The 25,293-nt window shown below is 37.8% G+C and overlaps 1 protein-coding gene across 10 annotated transcripts in view; it reads left to right on the top strand.

Annotated features, from left to right (window-relative positions):
* Nucleotides 1-15,486: 15,486 nt before the first annotated feature.
* Tab3 (TGF-beta activated kinase 1 (MAP3K7) binding protein 3) overlaps nucleotides 15,487-25,293 on the top strand; it is a 64,258-nt gene continuing 54,451 nt past the window's right edge. For 3 of the 10 annotated variants that reach the window (XM_063243015.1, XM_063243013.1, XM_063243011.1), the window contains exons 1-2: nucleotides 15,553-15,743; nucleotides 17,252-17,309. The gene's annotated coding sequence lies outside the window, so the exon portion shown is untranslated. Of the gene's footprint in view, nucleotides 15,744-17,251; nucleotides 17,310-25,293 lie in introns of all 10 variants that reach the window. The other 7 variants (XM_063243016.1, XM_063243012.1, XR_010045434.1 and 4 more) reach the window with 6 other exon arrangements.

Here is a 25,293-nt window from a genome sequence, read left to right as displayed (position 1 = left end):
TTGTTCTCTACTGTTTTGTTCAACTTTATAATATCTAATGAGATAGACAAATCTTTTTAAGGAAACAAGAGACATTGTTGATAACCATTGTTGATAACCTTGTACTCTGTTTTTACATCATGTGCTATGTCTATCCTTGGTTTTGACTGACAGCTTTGTTTTGCCAAATTTGACTTTATTCTCTCCCCCCCAAAAAAGTAATAAGAACTAAGGAGTAATAAAATCCAAAATGTGTAAATTTTGTTGTAAAAAAGAGAGGGGAAAAAAAGAGCTCTAACGGATATAACAGCAAGTGTGTTTAGGGGTGTTAAATAGCTGACTATATTAATGTTTTTGGATCATTGAACACAGCTGTTTGTAGTCTCTCTGTTTGAATGTCCACTTTGTATTCTTTGATACTGTGATTTGAGCAACTATTTCTAAGATGATAATATGTAATCTATTAACAGGTGATTTCTTACTGGTTTTTTTTTTTTTTTGTAGTTCTGTATTACGTGTACCCTTACACCGCTTTGTTTTGTTTTGTGTTTTTCTCTTTTTCCTTTTAAATAAAATTTTAAAAAAGAGAAAGGCTATAGTACTATATTAGATAAGTAGAAAGATCTCAGATCAATAACTTGGACTTCCATGATGGGCTACAGAGCTAAATGACTATACAATCCATTGAAATTCTTCCTCTGGGCACAATCCCAAAAATAGCAGGCTATACCATGGTAACTATCCTTAATTTCCTATTAACTTAAACTGAAGCCCTGTATCACAAACATTGTTTGACTATGACTGATCTTATTTGAAGCTTGTTTGTTAGACCACTGTTTTGCCTTGACTGATTTTATTCGAATTTGGTATTCTTGATAGTATCAAGTCTAAGAGCAGAGGTAACTACTCTGAAGATGACAAGATGTAATAAGATACCCATTCTGGTTTGATTATTAACTGCTTTTGAAGTCCTACAATGTCTCCAAAGTTGTGGTTTTATTAAAATAGCTATGTAATGCTATGTTCAATTATAGTATGTCTGATGATGTGGACAATTACATTGAAAATAGCAAAAGAAAGCATAGTGACTACTGTAGATCACCTATTATTGTGGTTTTGTATGTCGTTTTAATTTCATGTTTTTCTAGGAATTTGTTTTGTCTTGTTATGATCTGTTTTTCCCTATAATACAGAAGGGATAGATATACATGTAGAGATTCACACATGGGGAGAATTTCTAAACAGTTTACAGGAACAGATTATATAATGCATGATGTAATGAACAGATACTCTGAAGAAGAGGAGACACTAAGATATCTGGTGCTAATTCTGTAGCATTATGATATAAAATTTAGCAATACTGTTATTCACTGTTCAGAGTGGTATTAATCTAGTCTCTTCTGTTCAATTTCAGCATACATAAAGATAAGGACAGGTACTACGAAGAGAATGAGACACATTATGGTAGCCATTATTGACTTCCCCAATGTCAGGTCTTGAAGACCTAAAAAGCCTTCATCATCCTGTAATGATTATATTAGTTTTATAATGTTCAGTATGTATTCAATGTGTGTGAAGATGGGGATAATTATTTAGAAAAAAACTAGAGACAATAAAATAGACAGTGAAGATCTCCAGTGAACTTGCTTTAAAATCCGTGTTTCTTAAAATTGTTTCCTTATGATCTGTTTTGTTCTGTTTTGTTATTTTAATCTTACCCTCTTTATAATAAAAAAAGAACTGAAAGCAAAGACAAGAAAAAAAAAGAAATTGTTCCTCTGGATTCCCTTTTTGGAGATTCTTGCTCAAATTCTTATTATTGGCCTCTTTCTATGAGTGGTACTGACAAATGGGCTATATTACTTTTTTCCACACACCAGCTAGAAACAAAACCTCTACCCCAAGAACCTCTTCCCCTAAGAAGCTTGAGCAGAAACCAGTATCAGGCTGAAGAGAGAAGATACCTAGGAAAGGCAACTTAGGCTACCTTCTAGTCTGGGCAAAACAGTGTTCACTGTGTTTTAGTGATCCAGTCTACTTCCCCTGGGCTGAAATGCCCACTAAGAGTTTTGGGAAGCCAAAGAACCTTAGAATATGTGTTTATCAGCTTTCACTACCATCACAAAATACTATATACTAGATGATTTAAAGAACAGACATTTGAAATTTCACAGTTTTGAAGGTTGGGAAGTCCAAGATCAAGGTGGTGAAAGATATGATGTCTAGTGAAGGCTTTCTCCTTGGACTTCAGATGGCCGATTTCTCACTCTTTCATCATCACTCTTCTCCCCTCCTTCTCACCCTCCTCAAGGCTCCTTACCTTGTACAAGTCCCATAATAAGAGTCTCACTCTTATGATCATTTAATTCTAATTACTTCTCAAAGGTCCCACTTCCAAATACCATCTGATTTGGAGTTAAGCCTTTAACATATGAATTTTGGCAGTACATAAGCATTCAATCCATAGGGTATTCTTTTTTTATTTTAAAGAGATCAAGACAAAAAATGACATACCAAATAGCTTTCTCAGAAATTTGTGACACTGCAGGATGCTAGTATAGAATTTTGGACTTTAGTCTCAGTTGTCATCATTTCCTTCTTGAAGATCCAGCAACCCATATTATGGGGGACCCTTGCAGTAAGTCCCCATTTTCCTGTAAGATGTTACAGCACACAGAGAAAATAAAGAGCAAGAGACAAAATGGTGATACAATGTGGATCTGGAATGACCAGTTGTTCACATGGAGCAAAAGGCCACGAGGCAGCCAGAACCTTGGTATTTATCAGTCATATTTACATCAATGAAAATGGTGAGGGGATTATCAGATGATTCAGAGGGTGGTAATGGTGTTAAGCTAATGAGGGTCCTATGAGGAGAGATGGTGGGTTAATAAGTTTGTCCTTTTCCTTAGGTGAAACCTTTTTTTTTTAACTACTCTGTTCTCCAGGAACCAAGATGTTATCAGCTGATATACTCTTGCCCTGAAGCATGACAGCATCACTGGACTGTTGAGGGCTCAACGGTGACCAATGACACACAGAGTTACATTTCCACATACCATAGCCAGCTTGCATAGCAAGATACTAGGCCTCCGACAAGCCCTAATCACAATTTAATTACGAAATTATTTTTCCCAAAATTATATAGAAAGGCCCTCAACACAATTATGTGTCACCTTGGATAGTGGAAGAGAAAAGAAACTCTTTATTAACTCAGGATACATAATGACATTATAGCCTTAGGATACTATCCTTAAAAAGATGAAAAGGAGATAGACTGTACAAGATGATGAGTGGAAAACAGAATCACAGAGTAGCTCAATGCCAATAGAAGATATGAATTTTTTGGTCAGTGTTGGGGATTGAACCTAGGGCCTCATACATTTAAGGCATGTGCTCTACTACGGAGTTACACCCTAGCCCCAACACTTGACTTCTTTAGCTAATATGACATTTTGTATCAAAGGTCTTCATGCCCTAGTTCTGCTACCAATCAACAAATTCAGACAAATTACTCATTTCTTTGAAGTGCAATTTCCATATTTGTAAAATTAGAATAATCATATTAAGCATTTTTCAGATTTCTCATGAGACCAGAAGACTTTTTGAGGAACACAAGAAAGTGCTCTCTCACAACTAATGTTGCCACTCATGTGGCTAAGTGTCTCCTCAGCCATCATCTCCCATCAGAAACACATGTCTGAGACATTTTAACCCATAACAGCATTCTTACACTTTGTGCCACTTCTCTCTCCTGGTATAAATATTCAGACATCAAGCTGAGGTTAATTGCACTTTTACCTGGTCTGAATGTTTTCATGAATTTAATTATATAAACTCATCTTGTCAGAAGGCAGGTTAGACTCAAAAAAGAAAAAAATATCTCTCTCATAAATACTTTGCTTAAATATTTACTTGAGTATTTTAGGATTATTAAACAGAAAAATCTATGAATTCATTAATTTAGTATATATTTATTGAAAGGCCACCAACTACTGTTTTAGACTCCAGATAACAAGTAGCACAACAGAAAAATGTCCCCTATATTTAAAAAATCTATTAATTCATTACTGTAATATATATTTGTTAAATATTCACCAACTACTATCCTAAGTACCAGATAACAGTAAACAAAATAAACAAATGTCCCCTATATTTTATCATGGTACATACAACTATAATAATATAAACTTCTCAAAGACTGTTGGCTGTGTTCTAGAACTCCTGCTTAGAATGGTCATTGTCTCCATTCTCAAATAAAATTGATATTTAATTTATATTCTGACAGTGCAGACTAATGAAAGTATCTTTAGCTCTGTATATTTAGCTCTACAGATCAATTAATCTGGAGTGCATTTATTAAACTGAACTTCAAGAAAATGACAAAGTACATGAACATGCTGAGAAGAGAAAGAAAAATCTCTTTGTGACAATCATGAATTTTTTATTCTCTTTAAAGGTTTATTTTATAATGTCAGAAGGGAGGAAACATCATGAAGTTAGAATATGTTACAAGCTCCAAATCTGCACCAAATATATCTAAAAGAGAATAAAAGCAGTTCAGAAGTTAACTTGTAATCTGACAATCACATTGATAATTTATAATGCAAGGGTTTGCTCATCTTTGCAGGTTTTAGAATCAATGTGTAGCTGATTTGCTTGACTTTCAAAATCAAGCTCTTCATTTCATTTTGACAGGGCCTATAAAGTCAATTTCGTTGCTAGTTATGAGATTTAGGCATCTATACAAATCATATCAAAACTAGCAAAAGTTTAGCTATAATTTTTTTACATGGGGGAGGATGTTTGGGTTTCTTTCCTCAGTGAGTCCTTTCATACTGTACCATATAGCAATCTGAGGGTGCCAGCTTTATATTTCACTGGGCCCTTGGCTTCTACAAGATGCTGACTTACTTTCTGGGTAGAATTAAGTACCAGTTAGAATCAGCTGGTATTTGTGTCAGAAAGTTAGGTTTTCCCAATATCTATTTTATCTTTCTTCTAAGGAAATAGAAATTGTTGCTAGATAGATACAGCATCAAAACAAAGGTCAGCAGTATCTTGGAAGAAATCTCACAGGCACTGAAAGCAATAGAATTTGTATAGATGATAAGGAAATTTTAAAACATTGGGGGGAATAAATGCTGCATTTTGCTACCTGTAGAAACTTCCTTCATAGGGGACAGACCCTGGTTAGAGCCAGAAAGACAGAAAAAAAAGGAAAGGAACATAGCTATGTCGAGAGTATATCTCTTGCCTATGGTTGGTAATTTCAGTGCTCCACATAGCTGCAAAAGCCAACTGCTTTCTGCAACTCCATAAGGCAGTAGTTTAAAGAAGCTGCAAAAAAGGAAGACAACGAGATAATGCAGTGATTCCTTAAGCACTTTCCTTCTTGACTAATAAATGAGAGACAGAGCAAAGGTAAAGATCATATTAAGAGTTTCAAGTTCCCACCCAACCCTATTAAGAAGACCGTAAAGAAACAGCTATTAAGTTGAACAAAAGGAAGACAAGGCAGTGTGGAGAACAGTGAGACAATGAGAGAATTTACCTAGAAGATATCAGAGACTATGGTTACTCCTGTGAGTAACTGATAAGTAAAAATAGACCAAATGGTATTAGAAGGAATCGAAAAGGCAAAGATACCAAAAGCTGGACTTACAAATGCCTAAGATAATTAGAATCCCCACACAGTGTTAGGGTCTCCAAACTGCTCAGCAGCAAACAGGTTATGAAAACTGAGCAATCTTTGATAAATGCCCACTGCCAATGTGGCCATAATAATCAATAGAAATGAACTTTCCAGAAGGCAGGTAGATTCAAGGATTACAATGGACAATGGACAAGGAGTTCCTTTAACAAAGGACTGAGGGTTGTCAGATGAGCTAACTAAGAACTTTAAAGCTAGGACAAGGAGGTTTTGCATTTCCAAGAAATGGGTCTTAACAATTATTATAAATCATAGCTGAGTGGTTCCACTTCTCTCTCTTCAGTAACAGTGTTTCTGTCCTTGTTAGCTTACTTTCACTCCAGCATTATGTTGTGGATGAGGCACGTCCTATTTTTTATAAATCCCTGTCACAAAGAGATACCTCTGAACCTAATACAGGGGACTGATTACACACTACTCAAAGATCCGGCACTCTGAGATGTAGTTACAGGACTGAACTTGGAGTAATCTCTCCTGGTGACTACTGAGTGTGTTCCATGTGGGGGGCAGGGTGTGTGTGCTGGGGGGTTGGGGAGAAGAAGGGCTCATATAGCTGCTTGTGTGGACAGAACAGCAGAACGGTAGAGGTTAACAGTTCTCCCCAAACACCCACTTGCCATTTCTATAATAGAACTTTGAGCAGCATATATGGCCACCTACACTTAAACTTTATATTTCAGTCTGTCTTGAATTATTTCAGTCTGTCTTGAATGTGGTCATAGGACTAAATTCTAGTCAGTAGTATGTGATATAGTGGTATGTGCAACTTTCCTGCTCCTGGGACCCTAGCTTTTAGCAGAAAGCTTAGTGTCACTGGGCCTTATACATAATATAACTTTTGAATGAATGAATGAATGAATGAATGAATGAGGAAAAGAGGCAAATAATTATGTTACACTGGTAGAATTACTGATCATTTTGCTTAATGTCATAAATTATCAATGTACTTTTGACTATAAACTAATATGCTTCATTTGTAGTTTTCTAGCTAAATACAGATAATAAGTAAACCTTGTTATTATTATTCACTATTATGCCTCAGCCTCATCTTTTGGTCATTATCCATCTTATTAATTTTATGGGTTCAAAGCCAGTTTATTTTTGTTTCCTTATTGAGAAATGTGCTTGGCAGAACAGAAAAAGGAGATTTTAATAAACTATATAACTTGCCCTTTTCTTCTAACATTCCAATGAGCATTTTAAATAGAAGTGAGGAAAAGATGTCATAAAATGAAAATATGAGTGAACTTTCAAGCATCTCAATCCATAGGCATTTATTTTTTTCCCAATTTGAAATCCTGATTTATTTAGGAAAAATGTAAGTTTTTTCATGCTTAGAAAACAATCACAATTGTATTCAAGTTGTGCATTATGTCATAGAAATTCACAGTTCATGAGAAGATTCAGTATGTTAGTCCATGAGACTCACGGAAGTCATGTAAGGGAAATGGGTCAGGACACAGACTCATTTCATGGGAAATCTTGCTCAGAGCCTTGGCCAAATTTCCCATCCTAGCCATGGAATTGGGACTAGGCCTAGGTTTCTAATTCCTAAACCCATATGAAACTAGTGTTTAATCCATCCTAGTTCAAAATAACTATATAGTTTATCAGCTACTCCAAAACTACCTCCTGACCAAAGAATGTAGTTGCATTTTGGCTCATGATAAAGTTCCTACCTGATAAACCCACTGTAAATTTCAAATATCATAGGTTGAAAATATATTCACTATTCTTAACTTTCAACGTGGTATACTATAGAGCATTAGTTGCTTTCCCTCTTGATCCCTCATTATTTACTCCATGGCTGACAGGGAGGTATGCTTGCTGTTAGAGGGTATCAGAGCACATACACAGGCTGGAGTGTGAGGAACCCTCAAAACTTCAAATATGGTTCCTAATGAATGTATATATGCTTTGCATCATCATAATTTTTTTTAAATTGTAAATTGAATCATGATATCAGGGACCATCAGTATATTGAAAACTTACTACCAAGTACCTGATTTACCTTCACCCAGTTATTCCCTCACATCACTGCACTCATAATGACTCAGATTACTGAATGAAATCTAGAAATAGTTCTGGTATTTTCACCACATTATGATTTGGAGTATGGGATTAGGCATAAATAAATGATCTTTTTACATAACAAAGAGGACATTTAAAATCCTACATGAAATTTTTCCTTGTAAGATTTCACTTCAAAACTGAACCCAGGGCATTGCATATGCTAGGTAAGTGCTTTCACACTGAACTATGTCCTCAGCTTTGCTATTTCATTTATAACAATTGAATGTGTACTTACTCATTTTTATTGTGAGCTTACATATTAATTTTCTTTGGACACACAGCTCTTTCCTTTCCATAACTTTCCTCAGCCCCTACTCTCCCAAGTATTTCCAGACTCAAAGCTTCTAGAACACCAAAGAGATGAGATATAGCTTTATTTGCTAGATTCCACTGTGCTATTTGTTATGTGGTATTTTTTCTTGAGTAGACTGGAAATACTGTGAAGTCATGGACTTCATGACATTCATCTTTGTGTCCTCAGAAACTGGCCCCATAAATGTATGCTGAATAATAAATGAATCCTTAAGGCTATAGGTAAATGATATTTACTGGCTCTGGTGTTCCTGGCAGGGGGATAATTGCATTGGGAAGATAGGCACCAAATTCCTATTACCTTGGGCAATTCTCTTAACCTAAATTTTCATCTGTTATGTCTCTTTGTACTATTACATGTTTAGTGGAAAAGGAAGCTGTGCTTAGAATGACCTCAAGATCATTTGGCAAAGAAAACAGCTAAAACAAGCCATTTTGTGTGTATTAAGGAGGTTATCTATAGCCTTGCCATGGACAAAGAATACTCTCATCTATACTGTTTTGTAAGCAGTACTGATACTTATGCCATTTGAGTGATTTAAGTGATGTTTGAGTGGAGAGATTTAAATACTGTCTCTGTCCATACTCACTATGACACCTTATGTTCTCTAGGTTTCTTTCCTTTTGTGGAATTATAATTAATTTAACAGAGGCTTATTAAGCATCTATGCCTTAAGTACTTATTCTATGTTGAGCACTAAACACTATGCATCAGTTAGGTTTTAGTAATACAACTATAAATAATTTGGGTTACTTCGACTTCTGTATATTGTCATGCTGTTCAGATCATTCATTTCTTTATACCCATTCTTTCATGATACAGTGTATAATTTGAGATTATTCTGTTTGCAAGTGACCAAAAATTTCTCTGAGGCTCTGCAACAGGAGAATGTATTAGTTCATTTTATTTAATAGTGTGTAAATTAGAAAGCTGGTTTTGGATACTCTGCGATACAGGAGTTCAAATAATGTTCCTCTGAATTAGTTGTTTATCTCTGTGTCTCTGTCTGTCTGTCTGTCTCTCCATCTTTCATGTCACTTCCTTTGGAGCTGGCACAATTCTTTCAACAGTTTCTACTGTATTTCTGAGTTGCTGTAACAATTCTGGATGTTATATTCTCTCAGGAAAAAAAGTGAGTATGTGCCCCTGGATGTCTCATTGAATGTATCTCTAAATCTGACTACCTCTAGCTGAGTTGTGCTCATTCCTGAGCCATTACTGTGGTGTGAGAAACGTGAGGCTCTCATTGACCAGGACTGAGTAATACGACCACCCCTAGAAAGAGTTGTAGGTTACTTCCGCAGATGCACATACACTTCAAGAGGAGAGCAGTCTCCTCCAACTCTCAGTAAAAGAAGTCTGGGACAGTGTTTGAAGGTGAAAGGAGGGAGAAAAGAGTGAAGGAGAAAGAGATGGAGGCCAACTAGTTATTTTATGAGAAACCCATTCCCACAATAACAGCATAGCTCATTGATAAAAATGAATCTCTGATAGCCTAATCGCCTCTTAAAGGCCCAACTTCTTAATACTGTTGCAATAACGAATTCCACCATGAGTTTGGTTATTTTTATTAGTACATGTTTTCACTATATAATGAACACATTCATCATGTGTGATTTATACATGTACGTAACACATCTCAATTCTTTCTTCTTTTTCTTCCTCGCTCTTTCCTCCAATCCTTCTTCCCTCCATTTCCATTTTTTTTCAATTATTTTTTTCCTTTAAATCACTTTTCACTTTCTTCCTTCTCATACTCCACCTGGTTTCAGGGAGGGACATTTAAATCTTAGCATCAACTAAGATGTGAGCTTTAGATTGGGTTCTCTGGAGGCAGATTTTGAGATGGTAACTGAATGCAGTTTATTGAGACACTCCCTTAGAAAATACACCTGAAAGGAAGTGAGGAAGACAGACTAGGACAAAAGGAGAGAAGCTCCAACCTATGTCACATAGAGGTCTGACATTGAGTAATTCATCAAAGCTGTCCCAGGACAAAAAGCGGTGCCTGGCCTCTATATCTATGCATCAGCCAGTAACTGGCTAAGGTCACTTATTATGAGAGTGCATAACCTCTGTGTGGAAATTCCTTGAAGGCAAAGATAACTCTTAGTTAGGGACATAGATGTAAACTGTTAGGAGCCAATCGTTAGGGATAGGTATATTGCCCTGAAGTAAAGATCGTGGTACCCATTCTGCACGCTCTCTACCATTGCTAAAAATCTTAGCGAGGTCACTCTTATGAACGCTTCTTAGTTCATCTACCTACTCATTTGGTTCTATTTACCTACCCAAAATAGTGTTCCTCTTGTGTGTCTCCTCCTAGCACTCATTGGATCTATAGTAATTCTGTTTTGCTGGCTCATTAGAAGAGAAATTTTCTTAAATATCTACTTTTGATTTCTTCGATTTGGAAATTGAAGAAAATGGGCAACTGTCAGCAAGAGTATGAGAATTCTTTTAGACTACTGTTGAAATTATCTAGCATTAAGGGGAGGTAAGTTGAAGCAACACACTGAATTTATTTAGATTTGTTGAGCATGTTTTGTATTTGAAATGTATCTTTGGAAAAAAGGTAGAGATTAGTGTGTACTAGTGAAATTTACATTGCCTCCCAAATATTTTTATTGTTATAAACTTTGACTTCAAAAAGAGAGAAATTGAACCAATTAAATTCTTCCTTCTCAGAGATAGGTTGTCATTTCTGAGGTGACAGCCTTGGTAGCAATGAGCTAGTGAGGAATTGACCTTTTCCCGCTGGATGAAGGCATAGGTGGTCAGGACTGCTAATCAGAGTAGGGAAGGGATGGGAAAGAGCTAATCATGTTCCTCACCTGGAAAGGCTGAAGTTGGTGCCTTCTATCAGAGCAGTTCAGAATTTTCTGGCTTGTTTGAAAAGAGTCCTGTTGGGTGTAGGTGATTCATATTTCATGAGGAACATTAATCCATTATCTGATCCCAAGTACAAAATTCTTAAATCAGAGAATAATGTGAGACAATGAGTGTGTCCTGCTATGGTTCTGGGAGGGAGACTGTGACAGAAAATTGGTATCTCTTCTTTGTCATTTGTACCCAGTTAATAATATTATGTTCTCTCTTTCAATGTCTTAGCATAAGTGGGCTCAATTCATTAGCTCCTTGGGGTTATGACAAGGAAAATCAGAATAGGCTGTCCTTAATTCTTCTAGCAAGCTCAGAAGGCATTCTGATTTCTGATAGGGTATTAGCCAGGACAGGAACAAATACTAACTAAATGAATGGTGGGAAGCAGAGTAGTTAATAGAATAAATGCAAAGAATTACACTACTTGAGACTTGGGGCCAGGGCCAGGGATTTAGCTCAGTGGCACAAGCGCCTGCCTGGTAAGTGCAAGGTCGTGAGTTCAATTCCTGGTTACCCCCCCAAGAAAGATTATGAAAGACTCCTGTTTTATTGAGAATCACAAAGTCACAAGGCAAAAATCTAATTAGAACTGGGGATCTGCCCTTTTCCCAAAGGGAAAAGCAGCACGCAAGCGCAACTTCCCATGATACCACCCCCTCCACAGGACAACTGCAATCGCCCATTAATTCCAAGGTCCCAGACAAGACTTATAAAACAGCTGGCACCCCAAATTCAAACTGTGTGGCATTAAGCAGTCTGAGTAGTCCAACACTGACAAGGTTTTCTTAGGCTTATACCATTAGAATGGACAGTAAGGGACCAAGGGAGCCCCTCGATAGAACCCAATATCACTCTGGTGCAGAAGGGCTGACTCTCCCCAACATTCACATAACTACTTAGCAGCAGCAGCAACCAACACTGAGCCTATGTTATGGCAACATTTCTCAAGATGACCAGCAAGCCATTTTGACAGACTGCTTTGGATCCCTTCCACAGTGGGTATGTGGCTCTGGGGCAGGAATTCATTCTTTCCAGAACTGATGCACACTCTTCATAAGAGTTTTCCTTGGCTATCCACAGTTCTCCCACAAGCACGATCATTCAAACATTTACAGAATGGTCATCTTCAAAGACAAATGTACTTGACTATGAGATCCGGAGCACCCATCATATCCTTCATCATTTAGAAGCAGGCAGCCTAATGAAATGGTCTATTAAAGTCTCAGCCATATTTTTAGCTTTTAGAACATAGCTTGTGGAGTTGGGAGCGACACTACATGTTAGTTCCACAAATAGCCTCCATTCTTGCCACCATAAGTGACCCCAGGTGAGACCAGAAGGAGAACTGCCAGGCTGAGCCCACATCATGTTCCTGGTCCACTGCATAATAAGCCAATAAAATAACTGGCACAATATGTTTTCAAATGGTTACATTAAGATAGGTTATTGATACAACAGGTGAGGTCAACTATATCTGAAATGGTATATAAAATGTGTCTGATACAGGTGAAGAGAATACCTGCCAAATTCTACCATGTTCTAAAGAAAGCTGCTAGGCTTTTCTCTACAGGACACACCAAGGAGTGGCAAAACCAGTTCTATGACTATCAAACACTTCCTGCAAACTAAGTAAGACTGCAAGGGAGATGTTTATTAGTTATCATCTTTGAAGGAGTGTTACAGATATTTTTTTTCCAACTGGGGAAGGGTAAGCCAAGTAAGGGGCCCTCTGAGAGCTGAGTTAGAAGTGTCTTGACGATGTATTACCCCCACCCCTACCTGCTTGTTCACAGAACTGTAGCTGGAACAAACTGGAGAGATCAAACCTGGAGAGAGAGTTTTGAGGTAAACCTGCCAAGTTTCCTTGGAATCTGGGTGCCTGCATCAATATAGACACTTGCTGCTGGCCTCTTATCAGAATACTGAATTCGGGAGGCTTGCTGGAGCAGCAACAACAGGGCATCATGTCTGTTGTTCAGTATTGCAGGAGCATATGAGTTTCCCATGGATCCTATGAGTGTCACAGAAGAAAATAAACTTCGAATTCTTTGCTTGTAGCCTAAGGTTCTTGAATGGGTGAGGGGATCCTAGCAGTAAGAAACTGTGGGTATTCCACAAGAGGCAGGGATTGAGAAATTAGAAGAGATACAAAGGGCTCCGAAGGATCACTCTTATCTCTGAGGGGGCAGGATTTAGATACCGGTTACAGGCAAGGCATCCAGAACCATGAGAATTTGTAACTCCACTGAAAAGTAAGAGAAACCAGGGGCTGAGGAGAAAGGGAGCAGACAGAGGAAAGATCATCACTTGTGTCTTGGGATGAGTTACTGAATCTTCCCAGTGTAAACCAGAGAAGAAATAAAGAAATGAACGTAGAAAGAGTCAAATGTAGATTTCTGCCAATCCACAGTGGACAGAGCCATCTTATGACAGTTTAGTGAATTATTAACTTGGCCAGTTCCATTCCCATCCTCTTCAGCCCTGGAGAAAAAAGTCATGGTTAGCAAGATGGAGGAGATAAAGTAGATACTTGAAGGGCAGAAAGAGAAGGATTCCCCCAACCCTGCTTCCTTAATTTCAAGCTTTTCATTGGTAGCAGGATTCAACTTAGAGACAGGATAAGATATAACTTCAAATCAAATTGAGTTTTGTAAGAACAGAACTTTGTGAAGCAACACTGCTGTATTTTTCTGTTTTTGCCACGTAGTAAGCAAAAGTCTCAGTTCCATACTACAATAAGCATTTATTTTTCACTCATAAATTTATAAATGGCTGGGGCATCTCTGCTTGGCATGAAAGTGTGATCTTGAAGCAGCTTTTCTACAAATATTTTAGCATGATGGTCTTTATTACATGAGGTGTGAGGCACAAGAGAACGCCCCCCACCCAATCATAATCAGCTTGCACAATTAGTGCATATGGATGCTGGAGCTGCTGTTTCAAGACACGGATCTAATTCAGTTCTAATTCACGTTTCATTGTCTTCCCCAGTCTGGAGAGAGATTGGAAGCTCCTACAGGGAGAGGGGCCCTTCCTCCCCACAGCAGCAGTTGGATGCAGTTTGCAGTTTCCCCCAATTGCAAATCCAGTGTCATGAGACTTCCGCAGAGATGCCAGCATGAGTAGCTGCTTCTCTCTGAGATCTGAGGTTTACTTTCACAAGACCTTCCTCTAATTCTACCTGTAATAATTCCAGCATTTTTCCTTCATCCCCCTTGCTCTAGACATCTTATCTGCCTCCTACAGTTTCTACCTCTGTGATACAGTGCATTCTTCTCTGGAATTTTCAGTTATTTAATAAGTTCTACATTAAATTTTTTCTGTTAAAATGATCAGGGTGCTTTGTTTCTTGACATCTTGACTGAGTCAGTGGACTAAATTGGATGCCTGTGAGATATCTCCAAGAATTTCTTTTTTAGTTTGCAAAGATGTGAAACAGTTGTATGTGAGGCAGGGATGGAGGCGCTTGTTTTGATAATGGTTTTATGCTTTGTGGTTACTATATTTTGATGTATAATAAAACTATAAAGAAATATAGTTTTTAAATTTAAAAAGAATTTCCTCTTTGCTGAGGATGTAGCTCAGTGGTAGAGCACTGGCCTAGCATGCATGAGGTCCTAGGTTCTGTTAACACAATGAAGTAAAATTTCCTCTGAGATTTTTTTTCACGATATCCTCTCTTCTCTGTATTTCTTTCTTTCAGAAATTACTACGATAAACTGTCGGGTTTTTTTCTCATCTATTTCCAAACAAGGTAATAGCTCTCTGAGGTCAGAGCATATTTGTTTTTGCAGTACTTGGCACATAAGAAATTCTAAACAACACATATTTGAATAAATAAATGTGCGAGGAAAAATAAATCGGGAAAAGGAGTGATTAGCATGAGATTTGAAAGGCTCATGTAGCACCAAAATGAAAGAGAAGTTTAGATGGTGAAGGAAAACTGTGGCTGCCAGCTGTAAGCCCATCTCTACCTACAGGGGAATCTCTTGATAAATGACGCGAACCAACAACAGAATGAAGAAAGGGCATTTAAGACTGCAATACTGTCACAAGGAGGACTGGGAGGAGCAAAGGGCTGGAGGATTCCCAGCGATGCAAAAGTGTGTTGGCTGTTCAAGCTTCTGAGGAAATGGCCAATCCTTAAGGGACGCCTCTCACTTTGGCACCTAGTCCTGCCAAGCCCTTTACCAGTTTCACTCCCGGTTCCTCCTCCCGCCTTTAGAGGAAACAGGTAAAACCCGGAGAACTGGGTCCCACCTTACGGATCGTTCTGAGCACGCGCGTTCCCAGCACGCTTGCGCAAGCGCAGTAACTTCGTTCTCGTAGCTGGTACTGCCCATTTCCGATATGGGGGAGCATTTGCTCTGGCTAATTTATCACCTTCCTTGTGGTCCCCCGCCCTCCGGTTCCTGTGGGAGAAGCCTCGCGAGATTGCCTACAGCAGTCCCCAGCGGCGCCATCTTTGTGCCTGGCGAGGTACGGCGCCCGACGGAAGTCCTAAAGCCGGCGGCAGCCCTAAAACTGGCGGCTCGCTTGCCAAATTCTCCCCTAGACCGGATCCAGGAAATACTAGGCGGGCCTCGGTGGGAGGGACGCACTGAGGGCGGAGGGAGGGAAGGGGGCGGCGGCGGCTCACACCGGATCCGGGCTCAGCGCAGCGCGCACCCGAGGGGGGTCGGGCGGGGAAGCGGCGCCGGCCCAGACCCCCCGCCCCCGCGGGAGCGGGCGACGGGTGTGAGGGCGAAGTGGTGGCAACGGACAGGGAGCGGCGTCTACCGGGTGAGTGTCTGCGGGGAGGCCCGGCACCTGCCTGAGCCTGGGCGTCGTGGGTACCCTGGGTTCGTTCTGGTGACCCCGCGTCCGGGTCGGTGCTTGTGTGCGCTATCGCTGGTGTCCAGCGGACTCGGCTCGGCCCGAAGCTGGGGTGGCCACCGGGAACTGCAGGGCTGCCGGAGGTCTGCGCAGGGCCTGGCGCGCTCGCGCCCGCCTGGGACGCCCCAGGAGGCGGAGGGGAGAGGGAGTGGCTGGGGTGCGGGGTGCTTGCTGGCTTGGCATTCTCCTCTCAGTGGAGGGGATGGTGCTTTTCCTCGACTCTTCCTGGACAGTATGAAGTGTAAGCCTTTGAGAGCGGGCTTCAAGCCCCAGCAAGATGTTTAGAAATGAAAACTGTCAGCACTAGGGTTGAGTCTGTGGAGGGTATTGAGACAGTGGGGAAGGTTAGTTATAGTAGCAATTGTTGCAGAAGTGCTTTGCAAATAATTGTTGGCAGGTGTTGAGTAAGGAGACAGTATTGTCTGCGTTCATTTAAAGATAACGCCAACAGTCCTTTGAGATCCTACAACGGGTTGGAGTTTTCCCTGCATGGAGTTGTGTAGTTAGCATCTTTTGCCTGCCCCTAAAGTACATAAAAGCAGGATGAGAGGTGGTGGTGGTAATGATGAGATGGAGGCAAATGAGGTATAAAGTGAGCTAGCTCCCTATAAAATAAAGTTCATAGTGTTAATATCTTAAAATGTAAAGCATTTTCTATCGTCACTGAAACGTAATTTCTTGAAATTGTTTTTAAAAATTTGCTGATTTTGGTCTAGACAGGGGTTTCCAGTTCAGTGTGTTCCTCAGTGATGTTTACTTATCATAAAATAATTTTGCCATATATTTGCTTACATTTTCTAAAAGAAATACAGGTTCACAAACTGATCTTGCTTTGCACAAGATCTTTGCTTTGTTTTGGAAGGATAGGAGTTTACTTTCTTTCCTTTAGGAGCGATTTGTAGTAGTATACAAAAACATTGTAAGAAAAAATATGTTGATCGAGGCATGCTTTTGAGACGCCAGTTTAGTTTAGCAGTGTTAAATTATAAAATGTCATCGTCATCCCTGGTGTTTTTTTTTTCTTTAATTTTTTATGTTTTTATCGGTACCAGAGATCAAACTCACGACCGCCTGCTTGCAAGGCAGGTGCTTATGCCGCTGAGCTAAATCCCCAGCCCCATCCCTGGTGTTTTGTAGTGGTGTCTTTTTGTGAATACTGGAATAATGCAAGCATATATGTATACATAGTTTTACATCAGCCTGTGATACGAGATTTTACAACTTTAATCATCCCACCTCTCCATTACCCCTTTAACTGGCTTTTGAATCAGGGAAAAATTAGACTTCAGTGAAGGTGCATGTTAAACACTGTATATAATTTTCATCGTTACATCCTACAGACTCTAATCTATGTTCAATCACCTTGAATTTTCTTCTTTATGTTTATTTGACACATTCTTTTCTTTTAATTATAGGGCATACTGTACAGTTTGTGTTGGAGCTGGCACTGGGTATATTCAGGCACTGGACTTGGTGGGTAATGTGCATTTGTATTTGATTCTTACAGCTACTATGTGCTAAAATGTTATTATTCCTGTTGAACAGCTAAAGACATTAACCTCTAGTATTATTCTGTAACTTACATAGCTGGTTAAGTTGTAGATGCAGAATTCAAACTCCTGTGTCTGATTCTAGAGCGTGTGTTCTTCCTGTTGTACTTTGCATAAGTTTATGTGCTGACTTACACATTGCATGAAAATGAAATTTTTGTTACAAAGAAATCTTTTAGTTCTGTTGATAATCTTGAGAGCTTTCAGTGTCATTTACTCAAGATAATCTCACAATTTTTTCTTTTTATATGTGTTTGTTTTCCAGCCAGAGGTAACATTTGAGCAAAATTCTGCTGATTTGTAAAGATTCCTGAGAACCCATAGTGACCTATCTGAAATTCAGATGTTTTCAGTAACTTTGCCTCCTGTTACAGCATACCTAGGATGCTTCAAAAATGAAATACTTCGTTTATGCAGATCCTGAATAGTATTTGAAATGACATTACTGTAATGAAGTAGCAACTATTTGTAAGCATTTGAATTAGCTTTCTGGGCGTTTAGAGGGATACACACCCAAACCTCTACCTTCTCCAGCAAGTGGAGTACTTGACAGCTGCTTCTGTTTTTCTTCTTTTAAATTGTAGTACAGCAGTTTTGGATTCAAGTCATGGTTTGCAGAAAATATGGCAGCTGTCATGGGAACCAGCATAATTCTTTATGGGGGTAGGAACTGAAAAACCTTAGAATGGTATCTTAGGCAAGATCTGAGATGTTGGTGAAATAGCAGGAACATTTTGCAGGTTGTCACTTTTGTCACCCACTGGTCTCTGCTGTGCTGGTGCTGACTCTTAACTCTCTGCTTAAGAGAGAGGGCCCACATCTGGAAGAACAGCTGTAGAAATCAGTATGGGGGAAATACTAGAAGCGTTCATCTGCCAACCGGGTCATTTGGTTAGGTTTACCTGTGTGTTTGTCTCTGACTTGAAATTTTAGAAAAGCTATTAACACAGTCTGAGATTTTGTGCTCCATTTTTTAAGAAGTAAATTGTTTGGGGGCCTTCAGAGAAGTATCCCTGTCTCAGGGAAATGGAAAAAGAAATTGAAAACTCTTGTGTTTTCAGTATATGTCAGCATGCATGTATGGCATGGAGTGTGGGACTGTGGTTTGAATAATGCCTTGAAGTCTTCACGAGCAATCTTTGGTCTGAATGAGCAAGTTTTTAATTATAGTTATACTCTTAAGAAATAGTTAAATATACTTCATTTACTTATGAAAGTTATTACTCATGGTATTAAGATTTTAAAAAAACCTGACAAATGATAACATTAGTAAATGCTTAGTGAGTAAATAAAAAACCTTTCTAAAAATGATTTATATTGTCAGTATAAAGCAAAAAAAGCATCAGAAAGTCACCTTGTATTTATTAAGTTTATTTTCATATCATCTGCATAATAAACCTCAAATTTTTGCCATGGTCACAAATACTTGTTTTAAAGTAGAGTGGCCCTGATGAAATATTTCCAACTCTCAAACTGAATCCTAAATATTAAATCACATTTATTAGAGTTTAATTCATTGACAGCTCTATTACTTTTTTGTCCAGCTCAAAATTTCTCACCTTATTTTCCTTCCTTTCTTTCTTTCTGAGAGTGTTCCTGTCATTACCTGGATCCTTCCCTTAGTTCTCCTTTGACAGTGAAGTTTTTGACAGGGATGCTAGCAGAAAGATCAGCAAAACTTCTCTAAGTTCATTGCCCTTCTCCAAATTTCCATGCAGCAAGAGATCAAGAAGGATGTGGATATGGTACCTTAACCCAGGCCATTTTTTTTCTTGAAAAGGAGAGTGAGAATAACCAGAGTGAAGGAGGCAGTGTCAAGACACCTGCTGTAGTTTCTCTTTTTCCCTCTCCTTAAGCATTAAAAATAAAGGTTTGTAACAGCTCATGTGCTGCTGGAGCAGGCGCTGTTCCCAGTTCCTCTTCCTCAGCCCACTCCACAGACATGCATTTTCCTCTTTTCAACTGCTATCCCGCTCTTTTTTCCCAAGTAGGTTTTGCCTTTCTCTTCCCCATCTCCTCCTATACTATCTCTGCCTTTTTGCCCTGGTTACATGCTTTTCCTCCTGATCTGCCTTGATGGGGGAGGTTGAGGCTGTGGTCCTATGGAAGCTCACACCCCAATTAGAGAAGGAAAGATTTCCTTTTTTTGCTTCCAGGACTCAGTGGGATAGGGATAGTTGCCTCCTAAGATGGAATGCAAAATGGGTTTTCCCATAGAAACATTGCCTGCACAGGTTTGTTTTGTCAATTCTTTGTAACCTTATGGATGTTCAGGCTTTTCTGGGCTGGATTGGAAATCTAGTCCAATGACTATTGTTTGTATGAAATCTAAGACCTGAGGTTTATAGATGATTTTAAAAACCAGCTGGTGTTCCAGAAGTTGTTGGAGGTTGCCTCCTGTTTTTTTTTTTCAAGAGCAAGATGGTAGGTAGCTCATCTTTAGCTATTTAGAATTAAGTTTGTTAATGTGGATCAAATGGCTGTCTTGGGAAATGCACTAAACAGATAGGCTTCTTACATTATCAGTGAAGAATTCTGTACTTAAGCATATGTTTTGAAATATAATTTAAGTTCAGTCCATTTCAGCTTAATGTTTGTTGTTAACGTAGATCTTACAGTATTGTTGAAAGAACAGTTTTAGCTTATAAAAGGAATATCTTGTTCCCACAATTTCTTGCAGATGTTTTCAAACTTTTCATAGGCATTGGATCTCTTACAGTTATTTTATCGTAGTTTACTTAGTGGTAAATATGGACAGTGTCTTTTTTTACCTGAATATTTGAAAATAAAGTTTTATTAATTTGTTGACATTATATACTGTCACCCTTGTGGTGTTGAGACAATTAAGTGAAAGATTTCAAAGTGCTAAAAGCAAAGCCAAATGTGTTTTAAATTTGTTTCGATAAATGTGTTTAATCTTAGCTAGGTTGAAGGAAGTGTTTCTAATAAAAGGCAAGATGGTTTGTTTTTTCCTTCTAACCACTGTCTTATTTCAAAAATGAATTTGACTAAGCATGCCATTCATTGTAGTTTAAGTTTACTGAATTCTTTACATATAGTGTGGTGATTAAAAACAAGGTCTCTTGGGGTAAAATGCTCAGATGTTCCAATCTTCTGACATTAACTAGCTGTCTGTTCTTGGACACATTGCTTAATCTCTGATCTGTTTCCTCATTTTTTGAAATAGGGATAATGTAATATCTACCTCATGTGAGCACTGAGTGAGCTAGAAGACGAATTGTATTTAAATGTGACTAGCAATGGTAAATGCTCCCTAGAAGTTATTCTTACTACATTGTGATTACTACTGTTACTATTTTAGTTACCTTGTGAGATGATACTCATTCTTTCCTAGTGGTTATTTTCCTTGGTAGTAATTTCTTTCTTTTCTTTTTCAATTTATTTATTCATTGAGCCAGGGTCTCATTATATAGTTCAGGCTGGCCTTGAACTCACTGTGCAGCCCAGGGTGGCTTCAATCTTGTGGTAATCCTCCTGCCTCAGGGTTGGAATTACAGGCATGTGCCACCATGCCTGGTTCTTGCTAGTAGTTTCTTAAAGGAAAAGTTGTTGAGGCTGCCAAGGAAAATAGTATATTAACTTCTAGATATAGCCACACTTGGCCATAATGAAAGAAATTTGTAGAATATTAAGCTAATTTATTTCAGTGGCACTATTCCTATCATGTTAGATATAAAGAACTATGCCTTTTTGATATATGAGCAAAAGTAGATTGAGTAACTGTGCCTTCATTAAAATTTAATGGTCTTGACATCTATGAGGCTAGAGTCTGTTAACGTAGATCTTACAGTATTGTAAGAGGGAGCCTCAGTTTCTAAATACTAGTCCATAAATATTTTAAATTCTATATTGAAATCATTTTCCTGCAGAAAAAAGGTCACATAGCGTTTTCAGATTCCCAGGCCAACCCAATATACCTGAATTTGAATACTGACAGTACTATAAAAACTTCCGTGTATGTGTAGCAGTATCGCAGCAAGAACACAAAGTGCATCAGGTACTAAACGATGATTGCAGTCTTGCAGATGATTTTCTGCAGTTTTGGCAGGGATTCCCACATCTTAGGTAGTAAGTTTTCTTACCTGGGGAGCCTGAGGATACTGGGACTGTGAGTGCTTGTCTGTAGGCAGCTGAGGCTTTTTTACTGACTTAACTTCTCAAAAGACCATACTGTAGGATACATTGGTAAGAGACTATATGCCCAGAGTGCTTGCCTTCAAAACTCTGTTCCATTACTGACAGAATGTCTCATCTGTAAGATATAGATGAAAATAGTGTCTTCCCTGCAGGGTTCTTAGGAGGATTAAAAGTGTGAATATGTGTGAAGCCCTTAAAACATCCCCTAGCCCATAAGTGAGTGCATAAGAATATTTATAAAAAATTTAATATATAAATATTTATAAGAATATTTATAAAAACAAATGCTGTGTATTTATTTTAATTAAGCTTCACTGTTTTAGAACCTCTGAAACACCCTTTTCTACTTGGTCATCCACTGCCTACATCTACTGGACTTAACCAGCATTCTTCTTTTCATTTTCCACTGGTGAATCATTTTAGATATTTCCTTTTTATTTCTGTTCTTTTTTGAAGCTCTTTTGGGACTGATTTTATTTTTATAATGTTGGAGAAAAAGGTAGCATTTAAAGCATTTTTTCTGTGAATCTGCATCATCCCCAGTGTGGAACTTGTGTGGATGGAGATAAATTAGTTGGTGACTGTGGATATCTGATTGGCTCCAGATATTTTTGGCAGTTTTTGCTAAGTCATTTCTTTATAGGTAAACTTTACTTTGAAATAATTTAGAATTGACAATTTTGATGTTACTGTTTCCCAAACTGCACATGTTACTGTTATCTAAACTGCACATTTTATTCAGTTTCATCACTTTCTTGGTTACTTTTCTCATTGCTAAGACAAAATACCCAACACCCAAAGTTAAAGGAGGAAAGGTGTATTTAGCTTACAGTTCATAGAGGGTTCAGTTCATAGTTGACTGGCTCCAAGACAGGGTGTCATGGCAGAGGGGTATATCAGAGGAAAAAGAGTTCATGGTGGGCAGAAGACAGCAAAGTAGTAAAGAAACAAAGCAGCAAGCTGTGACAGCAGGGCCCTGTGTGTCTCTCCACGCTACCCACCTTTAGCCTTTGCCTTATCCACTCCCAGAACTATGGCAAATCCAGTGGAGTAATTTAGTAATTACACACTCTGGATCCAGGCATCTCTGAAAAGCCATATCTAAGAACACATGAGGCTTTGGGGGAGTATCTAGACCCAAACTATAACAATCACTGTCCCACTAATGTCCTTTTTCTAGTCTAGATGCCATGTTACATATAGCCACTAAGTATTTTGGTGCATATTGTGGTTTCTAGTTCTTTAGTGAATACATATCTGTAACTATAAATCCATTTTTTGATTTATTTTTCAGTTTTCTGTAGGTACTCAAAAGCCAGGTGTTTCCTTTAGAGATCGCAAAGGCAGGAATTCATCTTGGCACTGAACTCTATAGTTTGAAATAAAATGAGAATCCTATGATAATGGAAAAAAGCCTATGGTTTTGAGGTTGAGACTAAAACATTTCTCTAATTTAAAAACTTTTCACAGGACTAAATGATTTACTTTATGTACTGTGCACTTTTGATGGGTTTAACTTCAAAATGAAATCAATCTTTTGAAATTGTTTTTCTCTTTCTTTTCTGTCCTTTTTTTTTGTTTGAAACAGGGTCTCATGTAGTTCAGGCTGGCTTTGAACTCACTCATGAGTGCTGAGATTACAGGCATATGCCACCATGCCTGGCTTTCTTGAAATGTTAAGCATGCTTCTTACTTTGGATATAGAAGTGATTTGTGATTAATTAGAGAGATCAGGTTTTTAGGTTTTAAAATCTATTTAATAAAAATTAGTATTGTTAGTATAATAATTTAATATCAACAGTCTAGCATGTTTGTGTATATATCAGCTTTAAAAATATCCTTGGTTCCATATTGTGACTATAATTGATTTTTAAAAGTCGTTTTCTTGGATACCAAGAAACTATATGGAGGGGAGCACATTGTTACTCTTAAATTGTCACACATGCCTTAAATTGGATGTCAAAATCTTTATTTAGTGTACACAGAATATTATCTTTAGGCTACACATCTTGAACTTTACTTTTAAAAGTCTTATCTTTCTTGCCACAGAAATAACTTTTGGCTATCACTCATGGATGACAAAGATATTAATTTTGAGTCATTTGGATGAAAATATTTCAGTTGAATATGGTGTGCATTGAGAGACCCTGCCAATAAACAAACTCTCCTGGTGGGGTGGAAATCCCCTGGAACTTAGAAAATTGGAAGGGGGTGGACCTAATTAAATAACTTTGTTTATACTTATTCAGAGCTTTTTATGACTTTGAACAAATCATCCAACTTCAAAGAAAGTTCGTCTCTTTATTTGTAAAATTAGAGGGTTTGGCTAGATGTTTCAGTCCTTTGATTAGTTAATTTCTAAGATTTAAAAACTTATTTAACAAAAGCTTGCAAGATCAAGTTGCTTGTCTGAGATCACTATGAATCAACACTTGTTACTAAGTCTAGATGTGTTGGTTTCTCCTGTTTGATTCAAATAATTTCAGACCAGTATTACTGTAAGTTTGAGAGTCACTAGTTGGTTTTGACACCTCCATGAATATATTTGGTAATTAGCATAATGATTTAAAAATGATTATTTGATTTTTTGCAAGCAATGCATTTGAGACTTTTTTGCTATGTTGTTACCAAACAGCTTTGAAAACTATACTCCCCCACACTTAAAAAGAACCTAAAAGCCGTTTACTGAGCTTTAACATAAAGTACACATTATCAGTAGTAAACAGTCTGGTGAATTTTTAACAATTAAATATATGTGAGTACCAGTAACTATTTCAACTAATTGAATATCATAAGCACCTGAGAAGTCCTGTTCACCACCCTGTTGCCCAGCCATTTTTAACACCAGAGATTAGTTATACTTCCTTTTGTACTTTATGTAAGTAGAATCCTTAGCTCTTTTGTGTCTTTTGGATCTGACTTTTGTGCAAGTTAGTCAGTAAAAGGTATCTATATTTAGAGTAATTGTATATTATTCATTCTTATCACTGTACACTATTCCATTATAAGGATATATCACTACACATGCAGGTTGATGGATATTGTTGTTGAACTAATTACCAGTTTTAGGAGAATGTATTTGTGACCTTGGCATAGAAAAAGATTTCTTAAACAAGACTCCCCAATGATAATTATTTCTTTTAGTGTTCAGATTTGAGGGGTGGGAGAACAAGTTTATTGAAATATGAACATTTACAAAGTTTTTTAGAGTGTCACTATATAGTTAAAAACTTTTGCTCTGTAAATCTCAGGGAGAACCAGTATTTTGAGTCATTTGAATGAAAATACTTCAGCTAAATCTTTCAGGTAAATATTTGTGCTCTCATAACTATTTTGAGTAGAATTCCTTAAAAAATGTGCCATGTACTTCCTTGCTTTTTGACTGGCTGATTTGTAGGGTTTCTTAATTATATGCTGAAAATGAGCCTTTGCTGGTTGGAAATACATTCTCTCCTTGTGTGGTATGCTATTTAATTTTTCATTGTCTTTTTGTAAACTACAAATAACGTCAATATTTTCATATGTTTTATATGATTAATTAGATTCAGTTTAAAATACTGTTTCTTATCCCATGGTCTTGAAGATACTTTATCTCATCTTCCAGAAGCCTGAAAATGATTTTTTTGTGTATCTTGTGAGGTAGAAGACATATTACTTTATGTTTTTGTAGTTTTTTTTTTCTAAATGGATAATGTTAGTGAAACAGCATTGTGTCTTTTTCTTAATATTGTGAGAAATCAAATGTCCAT

Source organism: Cavia porcellus, unplaced genomic scaffold (genome assembly GCF_034190915.1).
Source record: "Cavia porcellus strain 051 isolate PalLab524CR breed Dunkin Hartley unplaced genomic scaffold, mCavPor4.1 scaffold_33, whole genome shotgun sequence".
Classification (NCBI taxonomy): Eukaryota; Metazoa; Chordata; class Mammalia; order Rodentia; family Caviidae; genus Cavia; species Cavia porcellus.
This window is presented reverse-complemented; position numbering and strand designations above follow the sequence as displayed.